This window comes from Leguminivora glycinivorella, chromosome 22, assembly GCF_023078275.1.
Source record: "Leguminivora glycinivorella isolate SPB_JAAS2020 chromosome 22, LegGlyc_1.1, whole genome shotgun sequence".
NCBI classification, from domain to species: domain Eukaryota; kingdom Metazoa; phylum Arthropoda; class Insecta; order Lepidoptera; family Tortricidae; genus Leguminivora; species Leguminivora glycinivorella.
The window spans coordinates 9,475,480-9,484,435 of NC_062992.1; positions in this window are offsets into that span (position 1 = coordinate 9,475,480).

An 8,956-nucleotide genomic window follows, 5' to 3' on the forward strand; every position below is an offset into this window, starting at 1 on the left:
ATAGCATGACATGTTTGTATGTTTCCGTAACAATACGAAGGCAAATCTTTTTGCACTACATCTGTATTTAATGTTGTATACTTGCATCAGAATAGATTTTAGTCAGAGTACAGTTTGTTATTAATTTACTCATCTAAATGAAAAACAAAACGCTATATGAGATCCCATGTGCCAAAATAAAGTAGCAATGTGGAGAAAAAGAAAAGTCTGAATAAGTTGTTAAGTTGTTATCTAATCAGATATGTATAGAAATTGGCAGAAACGTAACTATTCTGGTGGTCAAAAACACTAAAATAATAAGCAGTCTTGAAGTCCATTAACTTAGCTGTTCATGCTGTTCTTGGAAGACATATTACAATCCAAGATACTCATCAATCCAACTTGCTTCTTTGGTGTCTAAAAGTCAGAAAACCTAGAGTCGATCACTGTTGATTTTTTCATTGCGATTGATGTCTGCATTTATAATTTGCGGTCAGAAAACCCCTTTACTGTGGCATCAGGTTAATTCGCACTGATACATGTATGGCATTCACATACTGTACAAATAATACCCCGCTTTACGCGAGAGATGCGTTCCAGGGAAAATCGCGTAAAGCGAATTTCGCGTATATCAGGGTCACTTGAATAAGGTACCAAATTTAGAATCAAACCGAAAATAGTTTATATTTTACTTGAAAAATTACAATCTAATCGCTTATTTAAAGAAACTAAGTTTCAGTGCCACTCTTGGCAAAAAGGGGTTGATAGAAATCCAAATTGTGACATTGCAGTGACAGGTTGCCAGCCTCTCGCCTACGCCACAATTTAACCCATATCCCTCAGTCGACTTCTACAACACCCACGGGAAGAGAGGGGGTGGTGAAATACATTAAAACAATAATAAAGTGCTATTTTTTATTAAAAAAAATCTAATGTTTTATGAGTGCCTTTTTGCTTCCAATCCATCAAAATTAAAAAATCGCGTTATAGAGAATCTGCGCTATACGGGGTCGCATATAGCAGGGTATTACTGTATTGCCACAACAAACATGTTGATTAGGGATGTACCGACTATTGATTTGGCCGACTAGGCCGACTACCAACTAGTGGGCACTGGAGTGGCCGATTAGTTGGCCGACTAGTCGGCTAGTTGGCCAAAACAGTTTTTTCTACTGTATTCACATTTAGAATGTCATTTTTGGTCTTTCGTTCGCGCTTTTCATGTTTTTTACAGTTCTATGAGATTTTTTTTATTATTTTTTATTATACATTTTTCATTTTTAAGAACCGGTTTGGCATAGTAGGTAGTGAGTTAGTGATCCTGCCTATGAAATTGATAGTCCTAAGAAGGACATTTATTTCTGTGATTATCACAGATATTTGTTGTTTTGACTAAGTAAGCCACAAGTTGGTACATAATACAACCACATCACCTCTTGATTTATTTTTGTACTGTTTTTCTATCACTAAGACTTATGAAGTGCCGACTAATCGGCCTTTTTTGCCGACTAGTCGGCGACTAAAGTAAAGTCCATAATCCTACGGACTAAATTGACTAATGACTGACAGGTAAAGTAATACCAGGAACAGCAAAATACAAATAGGGAAGGGTATATGTCGATAACAATATATCGACATGTTGTAAAGTACATACAACAGACAAGTTTAAATCAAGAATAAGTATATTAATCTCAAATAAGAGGTACACATTTTGGTTTGTTCTATGTATCTTCAAGGTAGTGGATGGATACCATGCGTTTTTACCCACTAGTTTTAAAACATAAAATGGTTTCCGAGCCTGTAGGTTAAAAATAAAATACCATGTCCGACGATAATAAAGTATCGTTAATTTCATGTATCATAAAACCAAAAGCTGGATTTTATATTTTATGTTTCTTTACCTTTACTTCTGTTGGGTAAATTGTAACTGGTACCCTGCGATACAGGCATAGCCTAGTGCGGGGGCCCCTGTCACATTATGTAATGTAACTATTGGAAATAAAGATATATATATATATTTTTTTTTTTTATCTGTCACGCTATGGCAAGTATATCATAAATATCTATATAATTTTCGTATAATATTATTGCTGCTTTGAAATAAAAAAAATATCTCTAATTAGGGGTCTACAGACCTTTTGATCTGTCGAAATCACAGAAAAAGTTGGTATTTTGATTAGCCGATCAAATTGCCAATTTCATTGTCCGGTCTGGGTGCACCTCAAATCTACGATGTAATAATAATTTTAATATCGATAAGAACGACACTGGCCAAACTGTGGCAACATTTGTTCACACTCACTTGTCAATTTGGTCCGTAGGATTATGGATTTTACTTTAGTCGGTACATCCCTAATGTTGATACTTATTATAGACAGTAAGAAAGTTAAGGTTGGATAAGCCTGCACACATTACATATAACTTAACCCATTGTATGCAGGCTGCCAATTTGTTTATTATAAAAGTTGACCTTGATGTTTAAAACATTAGATGAATTCCCACAAACACAACCTGTTTTTATTGAATTCCGTTAACTTTAGGGAAGATTCTTTAGATCAAATACAATTAATTTCTCTAAAACTAGCGTCTTAACTCTTACGGTTATCGAGTTATTAAAAAAATAAAGATAATTACTGAACATGTGTGTGACAACCTTTACCAATTCCTAATGTTATTTGTTTTGACATGTGCCGTCAATCACTTGACACTAACTTGAATGTTATTCTTAAGGGTCTCTCACACTAATAAACTCATTTGTTATGTATGAAAATGATGAAAAGTTTTTTTTTGCGAATTTAACTAAAAGTGATATACAGGGTGGTTCCTGATAATGAACCTAGCTACGTGTCGAATTTAACGGAAAACAAAAAACAACGTGTATAACGGGTTATGGTTGTTTTAGGCTGTAGCAACTCTCATATGTCAATCCACAAGATTTTGGAACAGATATCACTGATAAAATTGAGTTTCATTTGTCCCGTTTGCACCAGCTGCCATGAAACAACCTGTATGCAGCACCTAATTACATTGAATATATTAATTACCCTTTTACATTGGCTCATGTAATTTTATAATTTAATACACATCCTAAACTGATTATATAATTTTAATTTAATGTAACATTTGTTATCAAACATAATTTCTTTATCCTAAGTGCATAGCTGCATTTCTGTCAATAAAAAACATGTGCTTTTTTAACTATAAAACTCCCTTGAGACTCAAACATATTAAAAAATATTTTAAGCGGGTTACTCACGTATTAAGTCGATATAGCCATAGAGGAATAAGTAAGGGAAGAGTTGTAACTCCATACATCAGTAAATGCAAGTTATTTGAAGTGACATCTAGCGACAATCACACGTCAATCATGCGTCAAATAGCGTAAATTATCAGTACCACTACTCGATACTAGATGCCACCAGCGCTGCGTTGCTAAAAATGTAATATCAAAACAGTTTATAACTTATATTTCAAGCAGAAGGAATTGAAAACAGAGCACTGATTAATACTATTGTAATATCTTATACTTTTAAACGAGCAATTCTTGTATATTTATTTATTTATTTATTTATATATATATTTATTTACACTGACGATCTCGGAAACCGCTCTAACGATTTCGCAGAAATTTGTTATGTGGGGGTTTTTGGGGGTGAAAAATCGGTCTAACTTATCCTTAGGTCCCGGAAAACGCGAATTTTCGAGTTTTCATGCGTTTTTCTTCGCGCGCCATCTCGTGTGCAGTAGTTGTACTGTTAAGACAGAATTCTTTCGGTCGATGTAAGTACTATTTATTGCAAACACTAGATGGCGACACAGGTCAAGGCTAAAACGAATAGAAAATACACTATTTGAGTTTTTGTGGCGAAATGCGCGCCATCTCGTGTGGAGTAGTTGTGTTGTTAAGGCTGAGAATTCTTTCGCTCGATGTAGGTACTATTCATTTTTGAACTAGATGGCGACACATGTCAAGGATACGAAACAGAACCGAGCGAAGCTCGGTTGCCCAGATATTTAGCTAAAAATTGTTGAGCATTAGACTTTTTGTTCGTCGCGACATCTATTGACAAGTAGCAGTACTGATAATTTACGCTAATTGACACGTGATTGATGAGTGGATGAGCTAGATGTCACTACAAATAACTTGCATTTACCGATGTATGGAGTTACAACTCTTCCCTTACTTATTCCTCTATGATATAGCGTAAAAATATTAAAAAAAAAACATGTGCTTTCCTTAAATTTAGTTGTTGCATTTCTTCTTCTTCCTCCTACCCTTATCCCACGTTATGTGGGTCGGTACAACATGTCTTCCTCTTCCATTCTCCTCTATCTTTCGTCATCTCAACACTCACATCTTTCTTTCTCATAATCCATCTTGTTTGGGTTTACCCCTCCCTCTCCATCCATCAGCACCAAATGTTTTTTTCAGAATTGTGAAAAAAAAACATGAAAAAAAACCGAGCACCATGGTTTTTTTTCTAAATATGGTTTTTTTTCAGATGAACAAATAATACGACAATAACGGTTTTTCGTGAGTTGTAACGTGTTTCAATAACAATCACGTACGTTTTAATTCAATTAACATTCAATGCAGTATACAAACGTTTATTGGGGAATCCCCGATGCTGCGTGTAGCGTGGAGAGGCGGTGGTGTTGCCAACAGTCACAGAACACCCCACTAGAAGCCAAATGCAAGCGATATTGTTCGAGACGCAAATCACCAATCCTTGCGGGGTGAGGCGGGCGCGCACGGTGCTGCCATTGGTCGTTTCAAATAATGGCGCGCCTTTATGATTAGCAGTAGGGATGGGAATGGGACATGTCTATTATAGACAATGGTACCGGTACCAGTACTGTGGTGAATTTGTTTTGCAACAAATTATAATATTATAATTAAATTATAATAAGGCCTAGTTACCCTTCGGGTTGGTAGGTCAGATGGCAGTCGCTTTCATAAAACTAGTGCCTACGCCAAATCTTGGTAGTAGTTTCCAAAGCGGACCCCAGGCTCCCATGAGCCGTGGCGAATGCCGATGCCGGGATAACGCAAGGAGGATGATAATTGTGATAGCATCTCAATAAAAATCATTCTAGTAACTAATAACTAAACTGTGCATTTTTACTTACGTTTATTAAGTTAAATAACCAACTAAATATTCTAAACTAATCAATGAACTAAATACCACTACAGACTCTACAGATTCTAGATAATTATTCACTATTACAAATCTGCTTTCTTTTATATTTCATAAAATGGTAGCACATGGTACGAACGGCAGTACGAAGTTCCCGCAACAGACATAAACTAACATGGCCCCATGCCTAGTCGTTTACGTGAAAGGGATAGCATATCACATTGTTAACTCGGTAAAGAGGGATGGACGCGCCTCGGCGCCGCTCAGCACAATCATATTGACCAGTATAAATGAACTCCGCGGACAATAAACAATATTCAACAAAATAATTAATTTGACTTAACTGTGGAATGTTGTTCCATCTTTTTTACATGTAGAAGTGTTAGAAGACTTGCCACACCACTTTATGCTGTAAGAGACCATTGTTTGCAACCAAAATTGATTATTTAAGATTTTTTCCCGAGCGGACACGGACACTGTTAGCGGGTCGTATACTTGGGCGCTACTGATCGGTGTCGCACGCGTTCAAACTTTTATAAACCTGATTTGTCGTATGCTTGGTGACCGCGAGTCGCCCTGTAAGGGCCATCTTGTTGTATTGATCTGTGCCAACAGTAAATAGTGATAACTATAGCCTGTCAACCAAATTTTGGCAGTAGCAATGTACATCAAACTAAAGTATGGTATCCCTATGAAACGAACAAAAACCAGCAATGTACGTCGAACAGCCACAGATATTTTTTTTTTCAAGGGGCTCTCTCCTTCCTTACGAATTAGATAATGTATTAAAAAGGGACGGATATGTGCTAGTTATTTCTCTTTTTGGTAGGACGGAGATTTCCACAGATAAGATACAAATGACACGCGAACTTCCACCGATTTTCAAAACTAGTGTTGCTAGCCCGCGATTTTTCAAATTTGCCGCCTTTTTCTAGTGACAAGATTTGGTTGACGGTCTATACCAACTACAGATTTCGTAAATGTTACTTTTATAAGACCAGAAATTAAAGTTATTTGATTAAATTCGTTTAATAGTTAACATTAAGTCTAAAAAACCGTATAAAAGTATTAACTACCTTGCAAATTTTGAGATTTCGTACTTTAGAAAAAAAAACATACTCCAGAAAAAAAACTGTTTTTTTTCATGTTTTTTTTCAAGCCAGAAAAAAAACCGTTTTTTTGCAACCCTAACCGTACCACGTCAACCTGCCACTCCTCATCTTTTCCGTTATAGGTGCAACTTTCAAACTTCCTCTAATATATAAATTGAAATAGATATCATACACGAAAGAAAAAACGGCAAGGCCCACTGGTGGCCGAGCCGGGAATCGAACCCGGGTCTTCAGCTTACGCGGCTAACGTCTTTACCACTAGACCACACGCGCGCCGCCGGGCGGGCGTGTGGTCTAGTGGTAAAGACGTAACGTGGTAGACGTGGTAAGTGTGGGCCTTGCCGTTTTTTCTTTCGTGTATGATATCTATTTCAATTTATAATTTATATATAGTAGTGTGACTACTTGGAAAAATAACAAATAAAAAAAAAAAAAATATATTCAATAAAATAATTTGATTTGTTCCCTAGTTGTTCCTCTAATATACTTATTCCTGATCCGATCCATTCTGGTCACTCCACACATCATTTCAACATTCTCATTTCCACTACGTGCACTCTCTTTTCATCCTCCATCTTTGTCACCCAGCATTCAGATCCTTCGGTTGTGTTTTAATTTATCGCCACTTGTTTCGAACTTCCTCTTTTTCGCACTTGTATCGTAGTGTACTATTTTGTGATATGGTTTTTAATAATATCATATTACATATAACATTAATTTCTACATCATTCTACCATTAAAATGCAAATCATTAAATTATGTGAATACTTAAGTGATTAAATTAATTATACAAACATTTTTTTTATAATTAATTTAATTACTTATGTATTCATTGTATTTGCCTATTTTTGGAAAAGGATTTAATGAACCCTCAATAACTTATGTAAATAATATTGAATCACCATTTAGGGGTTAATGATTGTTTAAATACTAATTAAGGAAATTCCTTATTTTTTGACCTAAATTTTTATTCACTTTGTACCTGGGGCACAGATTATTAATAAGTCACTAACGTAACAGCTCCTTCACTTGCCCGCAAAAGGACAAATACCTACGCTTTATCTAACTAAATATCTGGGCGGCTGAGCTATACTATTTTATTATATCACGTCCGTCTAAAAAAACTCATAAATACAAAAAAAAAAGAAACTTTATTTCTCGCCGGGATTTGAAACCCTGACACCCGCGATGTGCCTGCGAACATTAGACCGACCTCTTACGACTGAGCTACGCTCAGCCGAGGCGCAGTCGGCGAAATTAACGACCATATTTTGCGTTTATGCTATAATCAGGTTGGTTTATTTATATTAATTAAATGAGTACAATATAAAAATGTAAAAACACAACAACACTATATCATGATTCATCATTGAAATACATCTTGGTAAATGTGATCACGAAGGCTCGGAAACATGCTCATCACCAGAGAGTGGAATTGCTCATGGCAAAAATCAAACATTCAATAGAGTTGGAACGTAAAATTTTATCGACATTTTCAGCTATCGATAAATTCAGTCACTTTTTACATTTCTGACTTTAACATTAACCTCTTTGATTAGCTATTCGACCACTTGATTCTGACCTCTTTGATTAGATTAAAAGTAAATTGTCATTTCTGCCACTAGTCCTTTTGCAACTAATTCACGTTTGAAAAAAATGGTTAGTCCAAAACGAAAAACAGTCAATACTAATGCAGTACTAAGTTAAATATAGGTCATTTTTAAAACTATCGTTTTATATGGCCTTTTATTTAAATGTTATTACGCAATGTTTAAATAATTAGACGTATAAAAATACTTCTATTTGTGTTTACTTATGGATTTGATTTGAGGTTTAGTTTTGTTAATAAATAAATAAAGGCACACTTGGTAAATATAATTTCAGTTTAATCAGGGGCGGCTCACTTCGCGCTTTTATCGCCGCGCTACAAGTACATGTCGGCGGCCGCGAATTCGCGGCCCATTCAGTGGTGACGACTTTCGCGCCGCGCAATAAAATTCAATGTCGCCTGCTCGCGTGCGGTCCGTTTGTTAATGTAGGTAAAAAATTAGAATGGCGGCATTTTGTGGACATCAAAGGAGTGAGCCTTCTGTACTTGTACTATTATATATTCTATGGTTTAATCGATATTCGATAAAATTTAACGTTCCAACTCTATTGACTTTTGCCATGAGTAATTCCGCCATCTGCTCATCACTTAGAAAATTTTATCCTGATCCATACACCATACACTCCTATTCACTTATGTTAACGTTTAAAATATACCTTTAACAGCTTCTTTGTACGAACAATTCCATGTTTCGAGTTCAAAATGGCGGGCGTTTTACCGAGCCGTGGTGATCAACTGATCACATACATTGTTTGATTGCCTTTTTAAAAAGAAAAATAATGATTAATCCTTATAGAATTTGCTACGGACCAATCCAAGCATTGCTGTGCAGTCTAGTAATGTCTGTCTAATTATTGACCTCACTACCCCATTACATATGACAGCAAACACAGATTTTTTTCCGTCATATCGAGGGTTTACTGGTGAAACATTAGAAACATATAAGTTGAGAAAACTGGTTTTTGAAATTCGAACTATGTGTAATTTCAAGGACAAATTATCTCGATTTATCGGATTTCACCAGTAAACCCCCGATATAAGCAATTCCATTCGAACTTTGTGGCGCTCTTTGGCCACATCTAGGGTAAACAGTATAGTAATCTAACTGACTAGAGATG